Raw genomic sequence first — 6,495 nt, forward strand, 5'->3', positions numbered from 1 at the left:
AGCGCCCTCCCTACAGCTAGCCTTTTTGGGTCCCAGTATCTGCTCCTTCCTTTTCTTCTTGAGGCCTTAGAGGAGTACTGTCCCCCCATTTTGCTAACCCAGGAAGAGTATGTTTTCTAAACTCTGCCCACACCCTTACAGCAGTCCTCCTCTCCAATTGCCTATTTGAGGTGCCTTCTGATTCTTGCTGGCAAGAATCCTGACTATTCAAAGGCCTTAGTTCACAATCGTACATAAAATCTTGAAAAAGGGACAGATTTTATGGTTGACATTAGGGTTCTCTAATGGGTTTTGGGAGGTGTTTTAATCAAAAGATATAATAATGAATATGAAGAGTATATTAGCAGAAAAGTGTTGAGAGAATCACTGTGAGCAAAGGTTAATGCATTTGGGAAGTACTAACATGAACTATTAGAAACTATGACTGCAGTTAGAAAACAGTGGGAAACAACCTATCAGTTATAATCCAGGAAAAAAATTATTATTATAAGTATACCATCACAACTATGATGCAATTTAATCTTGAAATCTTAAAGACTAATAAAATATTAAGAATCACTATACAATAAGCTTCTCCATTATGCCGTCCATTTTTAAATCCTATACTCTCAGTGTTTAGAACAGCACCTTGTACATAGGAACTGAGAAAGTATTTATTGAATGAAATAATCAAGAAGAACAAAACAGAAAATGCCATCTAATACTTGCATATTGCATTCTGCTCATTACCTAACAATAAAAACATAACAGACCTGAAAACAAACCCAGAAAGTAGTAAATGCTCATGAATAAATAAAGGAAAATAATTGGTATATAAATAAAATTAAATTATCGGACCTGTACCATAACCACAGATACCATTTATTAGGTATCCATACTCTGTTAGGTACTTTAGATATGTTAACTTCAATTTAATTTAATTTCCCAGAATCCCTCCCCGCTGGTCACCACGGACTGGCTGCATCTCCCCATGGAAAGTTCAGCTCTGGTAAGACAGCGCCCTCCCTACAGCTAGCCTGCCCAATTGAGGAGGTCAAGGAAGGCTTCCAGGAGGAGGTGATATCTTTGCTGACTTAAGAACGAGGAGCAGGAATCATCTATGAAGATGAAAGGACAAAAAAGCTTTAGGTAGAATAATATCAACAAAATCACAGAGACAAGAGAACAGGATGCATTTCAGAAACTTTAGACATTTCAGTAATGAGAAAGTGTAAAAAGATTGGAAACGAAGTGGAATTTTATCCCAAATACCACGAGGAACCATTACTTCTACCTAGAAATGTCATTATCTAATATTTGTTTTAAGCATGCGTATGGAGCAGCAGTGAAAAGATGATTGTTATAAGGATGAAAATGCATTATAAAGGTAACTAATAAGTATACTATAAAGCACTGTCCAGACACTAGGTCTCATTTTACTTAGGCTGTCACCATGCTAAGTGACCCCCTGCCCTCCTGTACCAGTCTACTTTCTCAAGCCCACCTATGGCTTTGTGCTTGTTAACCGTTCAGTCAATCAGGCAGACTCCCAAAGGCATTCAGACCAACCCTATCTTTTGAAGTTGTGTGTCCTTTGTCTAATGTACTGCTCTACAGAACTCAATGGGACAAGAGTGCCACCTTGTGTTGCATCACTGACCGTTCACAATCCCCAGCATGCTTTCTTTTTCTTTTCACTTGAGCTCCTTGTGGATGAGACCACTGAAGCTTCCTCCCAGGAGTTAACTTGGAATAGAAAAATGTTAACAACTGTTCTCACAAATACAACAGAGGGGGAGCCCAGGACCTTTTCAATACAGTGATAATGCTAATGCTTGAGTTTAGTAGATTAGTTGCTACATGCTAGAAAATGCTTAGCCTATGTGCTTTAAATGCCTGCTATTATTGTTTTTAACATATTTATGGGTTTTTAAAAACTTATGTTTAAAAATACAATTGGAATTATAATGTAGGAACTGAAGTAGGTGGAATAAAAAGCTGCCCTGCTCTCTCTCATAAAGGCCCATACTCAATAATAAGTTCTGAGAAGGGATTCCAAGAGATTGAAAGTACATTCCTTGATGTCTGCAAAAGAGGCTGCAAGCCTTTGCAGGCAGACCAACTATTTAAACTATTTTAAAAGAATTATTGGAAAAAGAGTTTCCTTAAATTCCTGGAGAAGAACCATGCATGGATTCTATTTGCCTCCTCCTCCCCACACTTCTCCACAGGCTGTTTTACTTTATTTTTCTCCTAGTCTAGCTTCATTTTTTCTCATATTTATTGAAAAAATGAGCTCCCAAAACCTGGGAGTTTATCGCTATTTCTTAATCAAAATATAAGCCAATATATTGTTACTGTATACACATGATGAACATGTAAATGCAAATTAACATCTGTCCAAGAAAATGAAAACTGTCTTTACTGAGCACTTTCCATATATTAATTCATTTAATCCTCACAGAAGTCCATGAATGTAAGTATTACTGTTCTCATTTTAAAATGGGAAATTGAAACTGAGCGACGATTATGCAAGTTCACACATCTAGGATATAGTACAATCAGTTCAAATCCAGGTTTCTCTGATTCTAAATACCTATGCCCATAACAATTATTATTTATTGACTCTAACCATAAAACCCCAAATCACAAGCATATGCTAGTACCAACAACTTCTTAAGTACAACCAAAAGATAATCAAATTATGTATAAATATCAACACTTACATAAATTTGGAAGCTAGATATCATTCAAAACTTACTGCAAAACTATAGTAATCAAGATAATGTGGTAATGGCATAAAGATAGACATAAATTAACATAATAGAATTGAGAATTCAGAAATAAACCCATATATCTATGGTTAACAGATTTTAGGCAAGAGTGCCATGACCAATCAGTGAAGAATAGTCTTATCAACACATGGTTCTGTGACAACTAAATAGCCACATGCAAATAGTAAGATTGAACCCTACCTCACACCGTATACAAAAATTGACTCAAAATGTATCAAAGACCTAAATGTAAAAGCAATGATTGTTAAACTTTTAGAAGAAAACATAGGCATAAATCCTCGTGATCTTGTATTAGGCAATGATTTCTTAGATATGACACCAAAAGCACAAGCAACAGAAGAAAAAAACAGATGAACTGGACTTCATCATAATTAAAAAATTTTGTGGCTCCAAAGTATACCATCAAGAAAGTGAAAAGTCAACCCACAGAATGGGAGAAAATTTTTTGTAAATCCTATATCTGACATATCTAGAACATAAAAAGAATTATTAAAACTCAATAATAAAGTCATATAACCCCAATTTTAAAATGAGCAAAGGATCTGAATAGACAGTTCTCCAAAAAATATATACAAGTGATCAGTAAACACAAGAAAAGCTGCACAACATCATTAGTCATCAGGGAAAATGCAAATCAAAACCATAATGAGACACCATTTCACACCCAGTAGGATGATTATAATCAAAAAGACAGATAATAACAAGTGTTATGAATGATGTAGAGAAATTAGAACCCCCATACATTGCTTGTAGGACTGTAATATGCTGCAGTCACTTTGGAAAACAGTATGGAAGTTCCTCAAATGGTTAAACATAGAATTACTACATGATCTACCAGTTCCATTCCTGGGTATATACCCAAGGGAAATGAAAATATAGTCACTCAAAAACAGGTACACAAATGGTCATGGCAACATTATACAATGGCCAAAAAGTGGAAGAACCCAAATTTCAGCAATTGGTGAATAAATAAACAAAATGTGGTATATCCATAGAATGGCATATTATTCAGTAGTAAAAAGAAACAAAGTGATGATACATGCCACAACATGAATGAACCTTGAAAACATTATGCTAGGTGAAAAAAGGACCACATATTGCAGATTACATTTATAAGAATTGTCAGGAATGGATAAATTGATAGAGACAGAAAGTACATTAACAGCTGTCTAGGTCTGGGGAAGATGAAGAGATTGAGGGGTGACAGCTAAGGGGATGCAGATGTTTTTTTCAAGATAATGAAAATGTTCTAACATTGATTGCAGCAATGGATCCATAATTCTGTGAATATACTAAAGGCCCTTGAAAAGTATAGTTGAAATGGGTGAATTGTATTGCATGTGAATTGAGCTCAAGAAAACCATAAAAACCAAGTTAGTTATATGTGATGGTCAATCAGGAATATTTTGCTTTAAACACAGAAGCAGAAAATCACATGCTGATTCTGAGAGAATGTCATAAGTCAAACATGAATGTAAAATATTGCAAGTCTCTCAGCCTCACGTAGCTGTCATTCAGAAATGTATTAAAGACATTATTGGTTTCCAAAAACAATAGAGTTAATGAGCAAACAAAGGAAAGGTACACAAAGTAGTGAAACTGCTGCAAAACATTACCTTGGTGATATTGAAGATACAAGTTCATTCAGATAAGTCATTGCCGTAGACATTTAGAGTTTGCTTTCAGGGTCCCTTTGCTGTGGGAGTAAAGAGGAAAATGAGTCAATATTTTTGTGCCACAAAATGAAGCATTGGTAAGCTTGGAGACTTTTTAACTTCTTAAACAACTTTAAAATTACAACAAATAGAGGATCAAGAAATCATATTACTTCAGGAGAAGTGCTCTTGAATTAATATTTGGAAATCATGAATTGCTAAGGAACACTGTAATTTAGAGTAGATAAGTAATACCTTAATGATGAAGAATTACTTTTGAAAAATATTCATTTTTCCTTGGAAGAACCATTCAAGGATTCAAGGCAGAAATTACAAGGAATATTCTGAGTAGGTATATAGAATATTTATATATAATAGAAGATACAGAAATATAGTATCTATAGTAGAATTTAATGTAAATTCCATATTTACATCATTTTAAGTGGCTTTATTTTATATATATAAGAGATCCTGAAGGAAAGAGAAGGGCTGGGGGAAATGAGGATATTGAAGGGTGATGGCTGGGGATGCATATATGTACTAAGATATAAATATATGCATATATTTATTACCTTTTTTCACTTACATTAAATTTTAATTGGAAGTTATTTTAAGAATTTATAAACTAATTATCTTTTGCTAGATAATGCTACAATAACAAAAATCCCAGTCTCTCAGGGGCTTACAATAACAAAGACATTATTTTATTTGTCAGTTGGGGGTTGGCTGTGTGCTACTCATTCTCTCCCCTTCAAGATCCAGGTAGAGAAGCAGCCTCTATGTGGAGCTTTGTCATTGTTGTGGCAGAGTGAAAAGGGAGAGAGCAGAACCTAGGATGGCTCTTTTTTTTTTTTTAAAGATTTTATTTATTTATTTGAGAGAGAGAGAATGAGAGAGAGCACATGAGACGGGGGAGGGTCAGAGGGAGAAGCAGACTCCCCGCTGAGCAGGGAGCCCGATGCAGGACTCGATCCAGGGACTCCGGGATCATGACCTGAGCCGAAGGCAGTCGCTTAACCAACTGAGCCATCCAAGCGCCCCCTAGGATGGCTCTTAAAGCTTCTGATCAGCAGTGGCACATATAACTTCTGCTATGTCCCATTGACCAATGCATGTTGCCTAGTGATGCCTGGTATCACTGAGCTGAGTATAATCTTTCCACAGGAAGGGTACTACTGGTCACATGGCTGAGCCTGACATCACAGGACAGGGAATTATCAACTTTTCACAGGAAGAAGCAGCAAGTATGTAAAAACAATAATCTACCATCACTGAATCATAGACTCTGTAGGAAACCTTAGAGATCATCTGTTTCATCTCATTTAATCTCATCTGTGGTTGAGAAGTCAGAGGCCCAGAAAGGGAAAAGTGATTTCCTTAGTTCTATAACTAACTCAAGACCGAATCTCTGATAATCTTTCCCCCTAGTAAGATTCACCTTTTTGTTTACATGAACAATCTATAAACAAAAAAGGAATGGTTGGGTGGAACAACTACAGAACCTACACAATAGAAAAAGAGATGCCAAGAGTAACTATTTTCAAACAGCAAATTCAAATTTATGCTACTACTGATGAGTATCATTTATATCCAACAGGGTACTTAAATAGAAGAAGAGAAATTATTTCTATTTATTTTTAGAAACACTATAAATCAGGTCTTGATTTGTTGTTTTAATGATAGATCTTAAACTTATGGAGATAATGTTAATAATGCAGATTCAACTTAGAAGTGCATCATGTCATACCATGTTGTGAATAGCACAAAAAAATTGGAGAAATATTCTTTCAGCATTTGTAAATTATTATCTGATTCAGTAAAGAAGTCACACACTATTGAAAAACAAGTGAAGTCCTGACATCGGTCTTTGGGTTTTGAGTCTTTTTCTATCTTACTTGTTAAGGTATATGAACGTTATCAACTGACATCATGTTGTAACACCTGTTCATCAGTTGCAACCATAGTGCCGCTATGGATATAAGAGTTTGGTAAAAATCAATGAAAGAACTCTGAGAATCATTTGGTTATATGAAATTCACAGTAAAGAACATTATTTTATTATTATT

General features: G+C 35.2%; 1 long non-coding RNA gene across 2 annotated transcripts in view; it reads right to left on the reverse strand.

Annotated features, from left to right (window-relative positions):
• Positions 1–1,015: 1,015 nt before the first annotated feature.
• LOC115939713 (uncharacterized) overlaps positions 1,016–6,495 on the reverse strand; it is a 57,670-nt gene continuing 52,190 nt past the window's right edge. For both annotated transcript variants that reach the window (XR_014143004.1, XR_014143003.1), the window contains exons 3-4: positions 4,391–4,470; positions 1,016–1,097 (exon numbers count right to left, since the gene is read on the reverse strand). This is a non-coding gene — a long non-coding RNA (uncharacterized LOC115939713). The remainder of the gene's footprint in view (positions 1,098–4,390; positions 4,471–6,495) is intronic.

Source organism: Leptonychotes weddellii, chromosome 2 (genome assembly GCF_054177405.1).
Source record: "Leptonychotes weddellii isolate Sample4059 chromosome 2, ASM5417740v2, whole genome shotgun sequence".
Taxonomy (NCBI): Eukaryota; Metazoa; Chordata; class Mammalia; order Carnivora; family Phocidae; genus Leptonychotes; species Leptonychotes weddellii.